Source organism: Rhinopithecus bieti, unplaced genomic scaffold (assembly GCF_001698545.2).
Source record: "Rhinopithecus bieti isolate Rb0 unplaced genomic scaffold, ASM169854v2 scaffold_23303, whole genome shotgun sequence".
In the NCBI taxonomy this organism is placed as follows: domain Eukaryota; kingdom Metazoa; phylum Chordata; class Mammalia; order Primates; family Cercopithecidae; genus Rhinopithecus; species Rhinopithecus bieti.
The window spans coordinates 781,931-801,417 of NW_016810922.1; the positions used below are offsets into that span (position 1 = coordinate 781,931).

At 38.0% G+C, this 19,487-nt stretch overlaps 1 protein-coding gene across 1 annotated transcript in view; it reads left to right on the top strand.

Moving 5' to 3' along the window:
• The first annotated feature begins 3,707 nt into the window (after positions 1–3,707).
• The window catches only part of COL21A1 (collagen type XXI alpha 1 chain), a 203,160-nt gene continuing 187,380 nt past the window's right edge, over positions 3,708–19,487 (top strand). Inside the window, exon 1 of the mRNA XM_017893237.1 lies at positions 3,708–3,901. The gene's annotated coding sequence lies outside the window, so the exon portion shown is untranslated. The remainder of the gene's footprint in view (positions 3,902–19,487) is intronic.

Consider the following 19,487-nt stretch of genomic DNA (forward strand, 5'->3'; position numbering starts at 1 on the left):
TACTCATAAGTTAACTTCAAAATTAATAGAAATTTAATTCTGTTATTGATCCCAGTCTGTTACTAACCATGTCTGTAAAGAATTCAAGTGCTTATAGAATCCTTATTGATAAACCTCTATTTTCAAGGTTTAACCGTAATTCAAGGGGAAACCAGTACTTGCCATGTGCTTTCACTTTAGATACATTTCAGTCAAAATAAATTAACTAACAAAAAATATATCTTCCCTCTGCTTTGAGGATGCTTGTATATAAACAATTTCAACACAGAGGTCAACCACCTCTTGTCCTCCCTCTTCACTGGGTTACCACAAAGAATCATCTCTTGACGAGTTTCTGTAAGAAGAGGCCTAATAGGAAATCATCTCTATAGCTAGTTAGAAATAAGGTAGTTTCTTATTTTTACTTATGGTTTAATGTGAGGAAAGTTGAATTGGACTTTCAGCCCTAAGATAAAAATATAAGAAATGTGAGCTAAACCCTAGAAAATATGATTTCACTCAATGTTCTCTTGGTGAGAAGATTTTGGGACTCTGAAATTGAGGATGATAAAATAGAAGAATTATGTCCAAGTAGTCTGTGACTACACTTCAGTGTATATGTGTGATTTTTTTCATCTTTACCTGTCAATTTGGGGTGTTATATCTGGATCTAAGAACATGCTTCAGAAGTAAGACTTGCAGGTGACTCAACCAAATTAGAATCAGTCAAATTTCCTTGGAGTTTTGGACTTTTAAGAGAACTTATTAAAATAGTTATTATTTTTGCCAAGCTCTTTTAAGCATTGATATTTAACATTTAAAGCAAAATGTCTGAGCAGAATTTAAGATACAAAAGGATTTTATATGGACCTTCTGTTTTCTTAAGAGTCTTTCAGTATCTGAATTGGTTTTGGGTGTTCAGTTTAGAGTTCTTCTGGTTGAGAACAACAGAGACTCAATTCAAATGAGCTTAAACAAAAAAGGCTCACTGGGAAAAAATATAGAAGTAGGCCTAGTTTCAGTAACGGCTGAATGTAGCTACTCTAATGATGTCAGTATCTTGTTTTCTGTCTTTCTTGAGTTCTACTTTTCTCTTTGTTGGCTTCATTCTCAGTCAGTGTCTCTCCTAGGAAGAGCTAGGCTTACATGGTACTTGGAGTTCACAATCTAAGAAAACAACTAACTAACTCTCTTTCCTTCCAAAGTCCTGGAGAGACCTCTAACTGGCCCCATTGGTTCAAAGGTTCATGTGTAAACCAGTCCATGTGGACACTGGCAGGTTGAATGTCCCAGTGATGTTATCATATGAACCCAAACCAAGGACTACTACAATCACTCCTGTAAAATCATGGGCCTCTGGGCTGTAATGTTTCTGGAAACAGCAGCCCAAGGTCTATAGTTCAGCAGTGAGCATCTGAAATATTTCCCAGTTATTTTCAGGGTAGGGCTATGAATTCATGACTTGTGCAGCACTTAAAGAAATATCAGAGGTTGCTAAGAGAATGATTGTTGTAATGAACATATCACTTTTAAGAGAAGTCTGGAAACTGGGATTGTTATATTTTCTTAGATAGAATACATAGGTCATATCCTCTTAGATAGAATACAGTTATTATGTGTTAGGCCCTTCGATTTAATGTGCTTATTCTAATGGATGTGCTTATTCTGAACATTTTATATTGACAGAATTATACAGTAAGTGTTTTGTTTTGTTTTGTTTTGTTTTTGTGACTGGCTTCTTTAGTTAACATGCTTAGGTTCAACCATGCTTTAGTATGTAGCGTTTCATTCCTTTTTATGGCAGAATAATATTCCATTGTAGGGATAGAACACACTTTTCTTATCCATTCATCTGCTGATAGACATTTGGGTTGTTACCACCTTTGGCTTTATAAGTAACTTTCCTATGAATATTCATATACAAGTGTTGATGTGGATATACATTTTTGATTTTCTTGGCTATCTACTGAAGAATGAATTTATCAGGTCATATGTTAACTCTACATTGAACATTTTAGAGAATGGCAAACTGTTTTCCGAAGTGGCTGAATCATTTTTACAAGCCCACTAGGAATACATGGGTGTTCCAATTTCTCCACATCCTCCCTAACACTTATTGTTTGTCTTTCTTATTTTAGCCATCCTAGTGGTATAAAGCGTATCTGCTTGTGGTTTTAATTTTCATTTCTCCAATGGCTAATTATGTTTAGCATTCATTCATGTTCTTATTGGCCATTTAGTAGATCGTCTTTGGAGAAACGTCTGAATATTTTGTGCATTTTTAAATTGTCTTTTTACTCTTGAGTTGTAAGATTTTTATATATCTGTACACAAGAATCTAATTGTATATATGGTATCCAAATATTTTCTTAGTCTGTGGGCTGTTTACTTTCTAGATAGAGTGGTTTGAAGCACAACATTTTAAATTTTGATGAAGTCTAACTTACTTTTTCTTGAATTGCTTCTGCTTTTGGTGTCATATCTAATAAGACGTTACCAAATCCAAAGCAATGTTCTCTTATCATATTTTCATAACAGTAGAATCCAACATAAATGAATAAGGAAATTCAGGAAATGATAATTCGAAGATGTTTGTATCACACCTGAATTAAGTGAGATTTAGTTATTGAAGAAGGCATTTCTTTGTGAACCTATTCCCACGGGAAGAAATTAATTCACACATTCATTTAGCCAATATTTATTGAGCACCTTGTGTATTCCAGGTATTGTTCTAGGCTCAGGCAACACAGCTGGGAACAAGACCAATTTCCTGCCCTCATAGAGCATAGCTTGAGTTGGATAGGAAACAAACAAGCAACAAACGTATAAAAAACTTCAGATAGCAATAAGTGATCTGTTGAAACCAAAGTGGGGCTGGGCATTCCATTTGGATGGGATATACAGGATGGACTCACTCAAAGTGTCATTTGAGTGGAGAACTTGATGAACAGAAGCAGACAACTATGATAGGACAAAGTTTTGGAGGCAGAAGAAATGCCTAGTGAGATGAGAACACACTGGTGTGTATAAGAAAGGGCAACAGGTCTTGTTTGTGTTGGGGTAGGAGGGGTGTGGGGTGGAAAAGAAGAAAGACAGGTAATAGGGAAAGCACATGAATGTTAAAGAACTTTCTGGCTGCTCTGTGAAGAATGGACTCAAACGGGCAGAGCAGACAGAATCTTTATCTTGTCATAAGGCTGTCACCTTATTCCGAGGCTTCCCTTGTAATTGCTAAGTCCTCAAAGGTCACTGCCCACTTGACCATCTGAAAGTGAACTTCCCTCAGGTTTTGGGGCAGCTATTACTTTTGGTTAAAAGCAAGGAACATCAGTCCGCTGCAACGGACCTTGATGCCCCAGAGGGGAGTTCTTCTTCGGCGAGGGAGGCAGGCCTCCTTCGATCAGTGCAGGCGATGCTCTGGTTTTGCCCACGTGTTTGCCTCCTTTGGTGCTTGTCCTTTCAATGAGTTGCCTTTCCTGCTTTCCTGGCAGTCCCTTATTCTGCCTCTCTCCTCGCGCTTCCCTGGTCCTCCTCCACCCTCGTTTTCAGTCCTCAATCGTGCATTTTCTGATGCTAGCAGGATTTGTACTGAGTGTTTCCACCAGGGCGACACTAGCAGTTCGCCCTTCAAGATCCAGATCCAAAATCCACCCTCTGGTCCTCGGCCAAGGAAAGGGGGCGGGTGGGGAGCGCGAACCTTATCTCCCGGGCTCCGCCTCCAGGGGGCTGAGAGCGAGTTTCTGAGCCTCTGCGCTCTGCACTGGCCGCTGCAGGGAGAACGGACTCCGGGCGGAGGGCTGCCAATCTGTTTCAGCTCAGGTCTTGCTCGGGTTGGGCTTGCCACTGCCTGAAACATACCTGTCCCCCTGGTGCAACACTCAGCTGGCAGCGACTGCAACCCCGAGCCTGGATACTGCGCCAGGTAAGGAGATACCTCCTACTCCCGTCTCGCTGCCAGAATGACATCTCGGGGGGCCTCAGGGCTGGCCCTCCAGTGGCTGCAATTTGGCATTTTGGGTTTCCCGGGGGTGCCGTCTTCTCCCTGCGCCAAAGCAGTTGGTGAACCGTCCGGTGAATTCCGCGCCCAGGCTGGAGGCTGAGATGTCAGGATTTGTCTTGCAAAGTTACTTCATGTTAATGAATCTTGTGAGGTTCTCTGGGTGCAGATTCCTGCCTTGGAGTGTTTGGCCTCTGAGTACGATAACGTGCGTTGATTTACTCCCCTGAGCTCAACCCCACCCTCTGCTTTTAGCTTCTTGGAAGGGTCTCCAGCGTCCGTCCACACGTGGCGCTGAGCGCGCAGAGCTGTGGGTCTGGGGCTGTGTTGGGTGGGCCAGAGGTTCCTTACGGTTGCTGCGTTATGGACTTATTCCGGGACCTTAAAAAAAAATCGATGCTTGGGCAGCACCCCAGACCAATTACTCAGAATCTCTGGGGGTGGGACTTTGAGCATTAACATATTTAAAACTTTTCTCAGGTGATTCCAACGTGCAGTCGACTATAGAAAGCAGAGAACTACGGCAGTGATTCGCTGTGTGGCATCTGGCCAGCAGCAGCAAGCACCTGGTAACTTTGAGAAATACAAACAAAATCTAGGGCTCTAGCTCCGCCCTAGACCCACTGAACCTAAAACCTGAGGTTGGGGCCCAGAAACCTGTGTTTTAATGAGCCCTCCAGGTGACGCTAGTGCTTGCTCAAGTTTGAAAACTGTTGGGTTGGATCTTATTTAATCAGGGAAGACACCTGCAAATTTCCCTCCACCAAGGGAGGAGGCAACAGACCACTTTTCAGAAAAACTTTAGTTATTTATTAGCAGAGTTTTGCCCATATTTTTTAAAAAAGCATACTGGGCACTTTAAAAGATCTTATAAAGGGGAGACTTAACCATCACCGAATAATTTTTAAGCAGTAGAATTTGAATACTTGCTTTAGGAGAGAATAGGAATTTTTCCTTTTCTAAAAGTTGAAATGAAGCCAAGGAAGAAATATACATGAGTCTTCCAGCTGTAATAACAGGAATCTTTGACCCCTGATGAGATGTTCCTGTATCATCACTGTCATCAGTGCAGGTTACAGAACTCATATGCAGTATTTTTTCTTTTCCTAAAGCAGTTGAGGGTTTAAGGGATTCATGCCAATTCTCTTTAGTCAAAGGGAATTCAGTGTTGCAGGCCTCTGGATTATTGAAGTGGACCATTTTTTTTCTTTTTATAGATATCTGAGATTTCAAAATTTTGGCTAAAATAGTTCCAGCTGTTTCTAAGCCATTAGTACAAAAATAGAATGACTTTGCAAATGGGCTTAAATGGATTAGAAATCTGACATTGGATAAGAAAATCTGGAATAGGCATGACTCCAATACCAGCACATGTGTGCTGCAATGAACACAGTGCTAACTCTACCAAGATTTTCTGTACAGAGAACATTTATTTTCCAAACTGCTTTTTTTCTGTGCCAATTTGTGACTGAGGTATATAGACTTGTTAAGGGTTAGGTACTAAGCTTGCATTTAAAGAATTGGGGGAAATTTACATAGTGCTTAGGAACAGGAACTTTGGTCTGAGGCAGACCTGGGTTCAAGATCTGCTCTTCTACTTCTCTGTGCTCTTGGATAGTTAGTTGCATAGCTTCTCCGAGCCTCACTTTCCTCATCTGTGAAATGTGGGGCGTACTAGTACACTTACCTCATAATTCACATTCACATTGTTGTCAGAGTTAAATGAAATAATGCTTCCAAAGTGCCTAGCATAGTAAGTTAAGTATTTGTTAGCTTAAAATACAAACTCATGTATACATACCATAAACAACATAATCCTCAAACACCTTAAAATAATATCTGTGTTGACACATGATTAGATTTTGTATTTAAATACCAACTGCACCCTTAGAAGGTGACTATATGGACATCCTCAGATTATCCTTGTAATTTTATTACATACTTTTTGGAACTTTCTGGAAAAAAGTGTTAGATTAGCTTCAAATCAATAGCCTAGTTTTTCTTTAGTCACTGTGGTGAAGGATTTCACCTTCTGGTAGCCTTTATAATGTATTAACATTCATATTTAAATAGCCATGAAATCTGGTTCTTCAGAATACTTTTTTTTATAAAAGGAAATCCAAATAATGAGAGAGCATCTAAAAGTGGCATGGTGTAGTCTTCAGGAGAGCTAGTTTAGAAGTACTATCTGGTGTTTCTTAGGTTCTTAACAGAGAGAATAAAGGAAACCCTATCCAGTTACATTATGGTTTGTTCAAGAAAATATAAGAGAAAGCAAAATGAGGACGCAGAGCATGGACAAGCCTAAACTGGCAAAAGGGGTAGGTGAGGTAATGAGTCCTTTTCTTTCTTAGCTGCAATAATTTCAAAATACTTCAAGTCACACACGCATACAATCAATTCCTTTCACATTATTTGATTGGAACTGATCTCTATTATCCTCTTAGGACCAAGTAGATCTAGTGAAAAATATTTATGGTATTAATGCCAAAAAAGATGCCAAATTATTCCGTACTTTGAAATTAATTTCCATTCTCTTTTATTTTAGTGATAAGTTGAATAGTGTATTACTGAGAATGCCTTTTATGACTCATCTGGCATGTTTAAATGCAAGAGGTTGTAACCTGCCTGTTACCAATCTTATATGACTTCTATAAGACTAAACATAAAGCAAGTTCCAGCATCTAAGCACGTTAGTAAGTCCTCCAGGAAATCAGATCTTCATTAGGATACTTTAAAAATTATAATTTAATGTTATTAAAATGATTAGAATTAGAATTTAATGTTATTAAACTAAATGTAATTACAATTTATAATAAGTAGGGTTTTCTATTTGACTTACTGTGGAAAGAGGAGTAGCTGTGGGGATGAAAAAGAAGGTCAGAGGCATATCTCTTGATGGGAAAAATGGAGATATATAGGAGCAAATTCAGACTCTCAGTAATCAAATGATGTGTTCTGGATAACTTAACTGAAAAGCTAAGAGAGTCTATGATGTTGCAATTCAGAGTGACAGATGTGGCAGCACTGCTTGCAGTGAATGGCCAACTAGGAATGATCAATATCGCAATGCCCCACAGTGACTTTATGATTCTCCTCGCATAGACGTAGGGTCCAGAGCAGATATGATCATAAAGAAGTTGTACTTGGTTTACATAACCTGGCTCACTTAGAAATATTTTGATGAGGGTTAACTGGCATTCATTTAGGTTCATTTTCAGGGCCCTCTTTGTTCCATAGTGGATGGTTTTACTATTAAGGTCAATCTTGAAACTGTTATGAATAAAACCTATCACAGGAAATGGATATGTGTTTTTATTTTGTATTTATTATCTTTGGATTATATTTCTTAGCATGCAATGGTAATTCTTTAGTTTGCTTCATTACTATTTTTGTGAGAAACAAAGTTGAAATGTTTATTTCTGGTAAGTGGTCCAGTCTCATAGGAAGAAAATGAACCATGAGACCAAATTCCTCAATTTTCTGCATAGACTCTTGGTTAAAGACAATGTGCTCTGCAGCCAGACTGCCTAGCCCTGAATCCTGACCTCATTACTGTCTAGTTGTTTGAACTTGGACAAGTTACATAGTCACTTTTTGCTTCTGTTTCCTCATTGGTAAAATTGGGGTAGTAGAACCTACCTCAGTAGGGCTGTTGTGAGGAGTAAATGAGTTAACATATGTAAAGTTCTTTTTTTTTTTTTTTTTTTGAGACAGAGTCTTGCTCTGTCACCCAGGCTGGAGTGCAGTGGCCGGATCTCAGCTCACTGCAAGCTCCTCCTCTCGGGTTCATGCCATTCTCCTGCCTCAGCCTCCCGAGTAGCTGGGACTACAGGCGCCCGCCATCTCGCCCGGCTAGTTTTTTTGTATTTTTTTAGTAGAGACGGGGTTTCACAGTGTTAGCCAGGATAGTCTCGATCTCCTGATCTCGTGATCCACCCGTCTCGGCCTCCCAAAGTGCTGGGATTACAGGCTTGAGCCACCGCGCCCGGCCTGTAAAGTTCTTAAAACAGTGCCTGGTTCATAGTAAGTGCTATTATTTTACTTTGGGCCTTAATGAATGCTTTAAGCTGAGCTCTCTCTTCTGTTTTCACCTCTGAAAGTGAGATCCTAAAAGGAGATAGTAATTTAGGTTATTAATGTGGTGTTCATTTCATGATTTTTCTGTTTTATTTAGTGGGATAATTTGTCTCAGAATAAGTGAAGTATTTAAAGTTTCTCAGAAAATAATATATAAAGAACAACATTTTTATAAGGTCCCAATTGATACTGCTGTGGCTGGCCAGAGACCACACCTAGGGAATCACTGCTTTAACCCACTGGTTCCCAAACTTGACTGGACATTTGAATCACCTGAGAACAGTTTTTTAGACGTGTTCTGTGTTAGAATGTTTGAAATTTATTGTGAAAAGAGTAAAGTAATCATGTCATTTATAAAGAGAGTCCCTGGAACATATCTACACACTAACTATTTCCATAGGATTTTCATGTACTCATAGAATTTTTAGAATGGTTAGGGATGTTAGAATTTGTTTAATATAAATGAGGGAACAGGTTTGGATATGTCACTCTTAGGGCTCATGAAGAGTTAGTGGTGGCACTGGATAACAATTCATATTTTTTGTATTCTACTTAGTACATTTTTCATTCAACTGTCTTGCATTCTGAAAAATCAGATAATGTTGACAAAGAGGTACATAATCCAACTTACAGAATACCATTGGAATACTGTAGTTATACCTGTTCCACTGATCCCAGTTAAATTTCAGGGACATTTACTTAAAATATTTCTTTAATTAAAGAGCACTGAAAGTAATATGTTTACAATGCTAAGAAAATAAATCTGAAGTTACCAGTTGTGAAAAGGATAATTTTTTCACCTGTGTTACTTCAAATAATTCAATATAATTTTTTCTCCATGTTTTTTCTTGGGCATTTTCGTTTTTACCCATGAACTACTCAGAGAGATCTTTGAAAATTTCGGGAAACATTGACAGTTTTCTGAAGTCCAAGCTTAGTGACCTTCTGGGAATCCTGCCAGATGCTTGTGTTTGATTCAGTGCTTAGTTTTTGTTTGGACTTGTCTTGTTTTCATCTAGGTCAATTTAGCCATGATTACAGTGTTATGCTACCCCTTAACTGTTTGTTTGTATACTCACTGGTGTCGAGAAGAAAAGACTAAGGACCAAGAAAAAAGTGTTTTTTTTAAATTCAAAGTAAAATGTTCTAGCGAAGTTTGAGCTTTTCAGAAAGTTCTTTTAAAAAGATTCTTTGGAATTTTAGTATTTTACATTAATTACGTGATGAATAAATAAAAGCACTCAAAGCTTATGTATTATATTTTTATGAGAACCTTTAAATTCATAAGTGATTCAATGGAAACAACTTATTAAAATACTAAATTAATATACTTTAACATTTTTAGACCTTGTTATATATATATTTTGCAACTTCATTAGGAAGAGAGAGTTTGGTTCCACTTATAGGATGTGTCTAGGCATGTGTTTTCCAGCAGTATTCAGAAGATGGAATATTAAAGATAAAACATGGAGGAACATTCCTTGTTAGTGTTCAGCCATTCATCACATAGCTATTAAGTATCTACCAAGTGCTTGGCTATCTTAGGTAAAGGGGATTCAGACAAAAAGTTGCTAAGGTCTGTTTTAGATAGTCTATTAATAGTCAATCTGCCGTTTCTTTTTTAAAATGAAAACTGCCTTCAATTTATTATTAAAAAATAATATTTTATAAACACCTTGAACAATGTAGAAGGCAAAATGCTTCTAAATTAAATTTAAAACCTCAACAAGCATAGCGTGATGTATCACTGGATTTCTTAAACCATTTTTGATTATCGTTTGACATAATGTTTATTAATCTTTAGAAAGTGTTCAATGTGGTTTGAAGTAATGTCTTGGCAACAAGTGGAGAGATTATCCCAGAGAGAAGCATTGTGGAGAAAGTAAATACCCAGGGTGCTGAGAATCAGGCTGCTCTCCATCGTTTCCCTATTGATCATCACCTGTTCTCCTTGGCAGTTTACCTTTGGATCATTTTACAGCTCCTTTACTTTTTTTTCTCCCTGTTCAGGTTCCTTGTTAGCTAGCAACCCTGGGCTAAGTTTTGAAATGACATAAAGAGAAATATCAACTGGGGAAGAGGGATGATATCTGTCTTAGTTAGCCCAGGCTGCTAAAATGAAATTCCATACAGCAGGTGGCTTAAACAACAGAAACTTATTTCTCATGTTTTTGGAGGCTAGGGAGTCGAAGATCAAGGTGCTGGTCAATTTGGCTTTTGAAAGACCTCTATTTCTGGCTTACAGAGAGTGATCTTTTTGCTCTTTTCTCACGATGAAGAGAAGGAAAACAAACTCTCTGTCTATTTATAAGGGCCTACCCATCCTGAGGGCACCAGTCTTGTGATCTAATTACCTCCCAAAGGCCTGGTCTTCAAATATCACCACGTTGGGAGTTGAGGCTTCTACACATGATTTTTGGGAGAGCAGCTTTCAGTTCATAGCAACATGATAATTGCTTTAACCAGAGTGGTATAGGAATGGGCAGAGTTTCTACTTGGGTGCCTATGGAATGAGGAGGGAGCAGGGTTGAAAGGGGAAAGAAAGATGCAGAGCTCTTAATGGAAGCAGAGGCACATGGAATCTAATTCAAACTCTTGTATTTTTGTAACGACAGCAAACGTGAGTGTGAAGTGTAAACGATAGGTACCTATAATCTAAATTATATGTCATTTCTATACTACTATTTAGATAATATTAATATTGATGTGTCAAATACTAAATAAAGACCAAGAAGACCCTGGACCGGGAATTGGCTTCTCATCCAGCCTGCCGCCAACTTACTGAGATGCTGGAATCTTAGAAAAGCCTGCAGTAAGGAGAGTTAGACAGGTGTGCTTGCAAAGTTCTTTTTCATTTTGCTATTTGTATATTTTTCTTAGTTAAAAGCACCATTAGAGGCCATCATGGAACATCTAAAGGGTTGCATCTGAGAGCATCTCTTTATAGAGTTTAAGTCAACATGAAGTCATTGGATCCTTTAAGAAATCAGTCTACTGAGAAATGTAGAGTTTATTTATTCCTAAGATTCCTATTGAGGTATATCTTAGTTCATTTTATGCTGCTATAACAAAATACTTGAGACTGGATAATTTATAAAGAACAGAAATTTATTTCCTCACAGTTCTGGAGTCTGGAATCCAAGATCAAGGCACTGGCAGTTGTGTTGTCAGGTGGAGGATGCTTCCAGGGTGGGGCCTCATGGCTGCACACCTCCAGAGGAGAGAAACACTTCCACATGGTGGAAGGCTAAGGGCAAGCCAGCTGAAAGCTGCCTGAAACCTCTTTTATAATAGCTTTTCACAGTTCCCCGTGGCTGGGGAGGCCCTATAATCATGGTGGAAGGCAAATGACACATCTTGCCTGGTGGCAGACAGAGGAAATGAGAGCTAAGTGGAAGGGTTTTCCCCTGATAATACCATCAGATTCGTGAGGCTTATTCACCACCATGAGGCAGTATCGGGGAAATCATCCCCATGATTCAGTTATCTTCTACTGGGTCCCTCTCACAACACATTGGAATTATGGGATCTATAATTCAAGATGAGATTTGGGTGGGACACAGGCAAACCATATCAGGCTTTAATCCCTTCATATTGGAGGAGCCCTTATGGCCTAATCACCTCCTAAAGGCCTCACCCCTTAATACAATTACCTTGGCATCATGTAAATTTTGGAGGGAACACATTGAAACCATAGGAACATACTTGAATGTTCACTGAAGATGGATGTTACTGTGAATGGTGAATAATAACAGCTTTTTCTTCCAAATTGTAAATTCTTTTTCATGATGACTAAACAAATTTATCTTTGACTTCTATGTGGAAATTATATAAAAAATTTTTTTCATTGGTCTTTCCAACACTTGAAAAAAATTTTGAATTTGAATTATGGCTTTTCGTTGGAAATCATGTTTATGTGAGTAATCAAATTATATTTTTGAGCTCTAAATTATATGTTTCCCAAAATGTTAACAGTTGTGTTTGGGTTGTGAGATGATAGACTTTTTTATGCTTTTCTTTTGTTTTCTCATGTGTATTTTAAATACATGTATTATTTTATAATGCAAAATAATACTTAGATACATGCTTTTATATGGAAACATTTGGAATTATAATTTCAAATTCCCATACAAGTGAGAGATAATGATTGTTAGAATGTGATTAATTCATGTTCCTATAATTCATAAAGTACATGTTGTACCAGATGTACTTTTAAATACCAGACACTAAATAGAGATGGCAACGTCTAGGGAAAATGAAATAATTATTTCTAAAAAGCAGAAAATATTATTACTCCTTGTGAATGCCAAAAAAAGTTACATGCTCTAATACATTGAGGCCATATAGAGTAATAGCTAAGATTATGAGTGTTGTATGGTTGTGGCTCTGATATTTATCACTTGTGTGACTTTGTGCATGGTGCTTGACCTTTTGAAGCTTAATTTGCTATCTGTCAAGTGGGTATTCAGAGGACCTACTTCATAGTATGGTCAGAAGTGTTAAATAAAACAATGCACATAAACCTTTAGCATAAGGGCTGGCAGATACAAAGTACTCAGATTAGTTCAAATTAGTTATTATCATAAGTAATATTCTCCTAAGCTTTTTCATACTTATATTTGAATTCCCCTGTTTTGGAAAGCTTGTTGCTTCTTGAGGTGAGAATATTCTTCACATAACTGAGGACCTGGAGCAGATGCAAAACCAGGTTTTAGCCATTATCCACCTTGTACTTGGGAGAAGGAAGTGAGAATGTGGGAGAAAGGTGTCCGCTGAAGGTGGCAGGGCAGTGGCAGCTCTAACAAAAGCTTTTGAGCTAAAGCTTTGTGGCTGTAGGTGTTGATTCTAGGGTCCATGAGGCTGTCAGCCTTTTCCGTAATGGCACAGTTGCAGGTCACTGTGGTGGTTGGGTGAGATTAAGAGTATCCTCAGATCTTGCTAGTAACTGGAAGTGGTTTGTGGTAAGCTCCTGGGTTTAGTGATTGTGGAGGCCTTTTTTTTTGTTAGAAGACTGCCCCAAGTTTCAGCATCCACTGCCTCCTCAGCAGGTGCCTTCATGTTTCTGCAGTCCAGATTTGCTGTATCAGTATAGCCATGCATTAATTTATCCATTCAACAAATATTTATTCAGCCTTTTCCAAAGATTTGACGAGGTGCTAGGGATGCAGCCCTAAATATGACATGATTCCTGTCCTTGAACACTCAGTTTGTTGGTCAGTTTCCCCTTAGATTCTCTGGATGCCATGGTTGGTTGTCATATTACAAGGCTCCCAGCTCTAATCAATTGCTGCTTATAGTAGAGTAATTTGAGCAGGTTGTTGATTGTTCCATACCCAGTAATGTGAAGGCTTATAATTGGAATATGTTGTCAGATCTATGTTCTCCTCAAAACTGTGGTGAAGTCTGTGTATGTAATGTACATAAATTTTTACATGGTATTTAGACTAACCATGTAGTCTCTTAAGCTAAAAATAAAACAACAAAAAGAACATAATTGAATTGAATGAACTGAGGCTTCATAGAAGAAAGCCGTGGAGGCACTGGGAGAATCAGAATCAATTACTTTTAGGCTACACATCTCAGAATACTGGAAAAAATGTGAATATTTGACCTCTGAGTCATTCTAAATTAATTAAATGAATGTCCAGTTGGCTCTATAGAATAGTTAGAGCCATTTATGTATGTGTGTTTCCTTAACTGTGCCTCCAAATATTTTTAATTTTCAGGTGGAGAGTGTGATTTCACATTGGACATTTTTGGCCAGACTTATGACATTATTAAATGCTAAGGTTGACTAATTTATTAAGTGTACATTTTAAATGATTCTATACCATTTTGGATATGGTTGCTAAGTTGAATTCCAAATCTCCTTTCTAGTAATCTGTCATATTTTTGAGCCTTTGGCCTAAACAGCCTAAGCAAGATTAGAGAAGCAATTATATTTTTACATTTTCAAACTTGATTTGAACACTAATGACTTAATTTAAAACCTAAATGTGTTTATGCTTTCTACTTTATCTACTCTTTCATTTTATCCCTAAGGATTAGCATTTATCATAAAGTTAACTGAAGAAAACATTTTCCTTTTTAAAAATTTCATTGTTTGGCCGGGCGCGGTGGTTCAAGCCTGTAATCCCAGCACTTTGGGAGGCCGAGGTGGGTGGATCACGAGGTCAGGAGATCAAGACCATCCTGGCTAACATGGTGAAACCCCGTCTCTACTAAAATACAAAAAACTAGCCAGGCGAGGTGGCGGGCGCCTGTAGTCCCAGCTACTCGGAGGCTGAGGCAGGAGAATGGCGTGAACCCGGGAGGCGGAGCTTGCAGTGAGCCGAGATCGCGCCACTGCACTCCAGTCTGGGCGACACAGCGAGACTCTGTCTCCAAAAAAAAAAAAAAAAATTCATTGTTTTAGTATTGCCAATGCTTAGACAGGGCAAACCTGTTTTACTCAAGAGAGTGTTCTCAGGTAATCAGGACAGTATAGAGCTGCAGATTTTTCAAGTTGCAATGAAGAAGACATGTAGCCCTGGTTCTTGAGAGTGTAATACTTTGCTACTGTCTATTACTGTAGACTCTAGAGAATTTTAAAATTTGGCTTTTTTTCCTTTCGAATTTTTTCTTTTCCTGGGATTTCTGTATTCTCAGAGCCATCTATTGATAGGTTCTCAAGTAAAAACGGGGAGGAAAAGGCAGATTTTGCTCTCATCAAAAACTGTAAGAATGGATTTCAGTTTTATAACCATTGTTTTCAATAGGGAGTTGAGAAGTTTTAAATGGAAAACTATAGAAAATTTAATAAGATAGAGAGGCACCACCGGGAACTCCCAAATACTGTGTATTTCATCACTTTTACAGCAGGGAAGATATTGTCAGCTGTAAAAACATTGAATATATGCCATATAAAAAACAAGAGGAGCAGTGAGTAGACAAGTTTAATTTCAGTGGCCATTAGGTACTTAGTGGATTGAGGCAAGCCGTAGCGAGATTGCTTATGATATAGTTGTGAGATGGACTATTTTAAATACAATTTTTTAGAAAGCAAACTAATACTCTGTTTAATTGAGTTCCATATGGTCTAATACTAGAGGTAAGCACTGTGGAAGATATGATCTGTTTTTGTCATGATTTGCTTCATGGAAGAGATGGGGCTTGACCTAGCCTTTTGAAGCATGCTTCAGTTTGAACAATAGTTCTGTTTAGACACACTCTAGTTAACACAAGTCATAGGGCTGGCAGTATCTTACAAATTGTTGTTCGTGATACGAATATTGTTTATCCCAACAATACTTGATGCCTTCACCCCTCCCTATAGCATACATATTGAGCATACTTTCCAATACCAGACACCTCCAATGATGGGAAACTTTCTATTTTAGGGAAATCCTCATCTATTGAAAACATTTTTCTTAAACTGAAAAGCTTCTCCCTGGAGTTTCCAGGTTTTGGACCTGATTGTGTACTTTGTGAGTGACAGAAACAAGCCTTATTTCTTTTTCCTTGTTCCCAGCATTTGAAGACAGCTAATATGATGCCCCAAGTGGAACATCATACTCTGAAACCACTTCTTTGAGATGGTTTGTATTTATATCTCCACTCTGGTCAGCCTTCCCTAAACACATTCAGTTTTGATCTCTCTGGCCATTGGTGGCTGAATATAAAGGATGTAGCCCTGTTCTTTCCTCAATGTAGTTCAAGAGCAAATTAATTCTTGACAGCCAGTTCACACGAATGAATTCAATTTGGCATCAGCTAAGACCATTTAGTCTACTCAGACCTGCTGCTGTTAAGCCACTTTGTTCCCAATGAGCATTCTACAATCCAAATTTTGGATCCCAGAAGTTTTGTATTTCTTTTGAATTTTGCTTTGTTGCAGTGATCTATTATTTATTCAGTTGATTTTTTTTTTGTCCAAAGTCTTCTATTCCATCAGTTAGTCATCTTTCAAGGTTTGCTTTGTCTAGAAATTTAATTTCCAAGCCATCATCTTCCCTCATTCAAATTATGAATAACCAATTAGACAGGGCAAAGCATAGAACTCTAAAACATACCACCAGAAACCTCCTACCAGGCTGACATCAGGTGTTATTCTTCATTAGGGGGCATTTAAATAGTCTTATATCCAACTTACATTAATTCATTTTCATTTTTGAACTATCATGAACAGTATTCCCCTGATGTCAGCCTAGTACAGCTATCAAAGAAGTACAGGTTAGTTTTATACGATCTATTTTTGGCACTTAGCAAGCACTGCAGAGTGTTCAGTGACTCATTCCTTTTGTAAGTTTTGTTAAGTGCTCACAAATAGGAATGAGGCTTAGAATATTAAACAATCAGAAAAGCCAGAACATCAGCCAATTGGAGTGGGTTCAGATCCAGTCAAAACAGCTGTGCATACACAATCTGTACAGCAACCTTGCTTTGTACCAGCTGAGTATAGGCCTAGTTCACAATTGTTTTTAACCTTCAGGCTTGTGGGTTTACCAGAGGCATATATATGCATTGATATTCATAGCTATTTATGTTCCCTTTTGCCTCCCATTTCTTTTTTTTTTTTTGAGACGGAGTCTCGCTCTGTCGCCCAGGCTGCAGTGCAGTGGCGTGATCTCGGCTCACTGCAAGCTCCGCCTCCCGGGTTTACGCCATTCTCCTGCCTCAGCCTCCCGAGTAGCTGGGACTACAGGCGCCCGCCATCTCGTCTGGCTAGTTTTTTGTATTTTTTAGTAGAGACGGGGTTTCACCGTGTAGACCAGGATGGTCTCGATCTCCTGACCTCGTGATCCGCCCGTCTCGGCCTCCCAAAGTGCTGGGATTACAGGCTTGAGCCACCGCGCCCGGCCGCCTCCCATTTCTTTATTGTATACACAAGATTACTTATACTAAGTTTCTGTAAATTTATGGTGTTTATTACCTAGACCCTGAACATTAATCTATAAGCCACAAATTAAAGTGTGTTTTGAGATAAGCCTTAGAACTAGGAATGGAAATGGCTTAAGGGACTCAATGTAACATGCCTAGTAGGAATGGAAGGTTTAGGTGTAGAGAGGTAGGAAATAAGATGTTTCAGTATGCAGGAACCGAAGTCCTTGAGTGGAAGCAATCACTGGAGCAGGGGAAGATGTTGTGCTTTCTGGATGAGGGGCAGTGTTCAGTTGGCTGAGAATACATTTGTAAATAGCCTGACAAAAACAAAAAGGCCAAAAGAAAATGACCAATCAAGAGAAAGGATAGCTTTTAAGAGATGGATATGAAAAAGCATGAGAAGAGTGATTAAGAGGGTGTGATTTCTTTTTTTTTTTTTGAGACGGAGTCTCGCTCTGTTGCCTAGGCTGGAGTGCAGTGGCCGGATCTCAGCTCACTGCAAGCTCCACCTCCTGGGTTCACGCCATTCTCCTGCCTCAGCCTCCCGAGTAGCTGGGACTACAGGCTCTAGCTGGGACTACAGGCTCCCGCCACCTCGCCCGGCTAGTTTTTTGTATTTTTTTTAGTAGAGAACCGGGTTTCACCGTGTTAGCCAGGATGGTCTCGATCTCCTGACCTCGTGATCCACCCGTCTTGGCCTCCCAAAGTGCTGGGATTACAGGCTTGAGCCACCGCGCCCGGCCCAAGAGGGTGTGATTTCTAAGCAGAGGAAGATAGAGAAGTGTGAGAGTGTGGGTGAGGAAACTATTGAATTGGGAAATGAGGAGGTCATTAATCTTCAGGTGAGCATTTCCACTGGTGATGGAGATGAAAGTGCATGTTTTTTGTATTTTAGAAAAAAAATCCTAAATGTGTACTATTAGGGAAAACATTGCCTTTTGTATCGTTTATGAAGCAGTGTTAAAAATGATGTTTAACAGTAAATTTGTCTTTAGATATAATAGAAAATATAGAAAGTAAGTAACTTTATGGGAAATGTTCATGACAAAGTATTAAAAGAAAATGGTTACAGTTTCATAACTTATTTCTTAGGAAATGCATCTTATATAAATATGAAATATTCCTTTTGATCCTGTTTAATACTTTTGCTTTGAATTCTATTTTTCATACTGTATTTATTTTCTTTTATTAGTGTTTACCTAGTAAATTATATTTCTTCCCTTTATATTAAACATTTTCTGTCACTGAGTTTTAGGTGGATTTCTTGTAAACAGCATATATAAAGACTTAAAAAAACACAATTTCAAATTTTTCTGGATTCTAAACAGGCAAATTTAACCCATTAAACTTTATTATGATTGCTAATATGTTTGGACTTTTCCTTGAAGTTTACTAATGTTTTCTGTTTTACCATGCTTTCTTGTTTTTTGTTATAACTACTTTTTTCTGTTATTTGGAATTGTTTGCTTTATTTTCCTTTTCTACCAGTTATCTTTGGAAGTTATAATCCTATTTATATCATAATTTTTATAATTATATTTCTATGTATTAACTAAAACATATTTTCCTATTAATGGCTGATTGGTATCAATTACCCCTCATTGTTTTAGCTTCACTTTTACGATAAGAAGTCTCTAGACAATCTAAATTTTATTTCTTTTAGGCATCCTGCCCATCCCCAAACCCTTAGGATTTTTTTGCTCTATTCTTTGAATTATAACTTTTGCAAAATATGAAATAGGTCTTTTTTTGCCTATTCAAGCAGCTTGATATTTGTAACGCTTTTTCAGTTTGAAGATTCAAATGTTAATTTAGCACTGAAATTTTTTCCTTTACCATTTCTCTCCTATATTTCTCCATATGTCTCTTTTTAGTTTTTTCTTCTGAATATTCTTTTGAAATATTTTGTAAAATCTGTGTTCTTTTACATTGTAATCTGGTAGAAGTCTTCAACTTGATTTTCCATCTAGCTATTTCTATCTTCAACTGTATCCATTATTAAGTTTTTAATTTTCTGAGATGCTAATTGATTCTCTTTTTATTCACTAATATTCTTACATATATATTTGAATATATCAATTAGATTTAAATGAGTCATTTTACTGTTATTAAGTGTTTCTATGGCTATTAATGTATTCATAGAGTTCATGGTTTTTCTTCATGTTGCTGGTTTTTATTGATATTTGTTCACTCTTATTTGTATGACTATTTTTGTGTTTGCAATTTTGTATTTAAAACTATCTGGAGCTTGCCCCCAATAATTATAAAGTTGGGCAATGTATTAGTGTCTTATTTATTGGATATGGCTGCTTACTGCTTCTCTTGGGTTTTGCTAGTGGGGAAGCTACCTGGGGCCTGTCTTGTCAATCTAGTCTAAGTGCCCAAACTCATAGATTACTGTGGATACAAACAGAAAGAGTTGCACAGTGTTCAAGAGGCCACTCTTCCTCATTTGTGTAAAGTATATCCTTCTCTGAAAGGCACCTACTTCTGCCAGAGCTCTTTTCTTCCTCCTGCTCTGAGAATTATTTTTCTTCCAGCTCTGAGTATTATTGTTCTTCTAATCTTC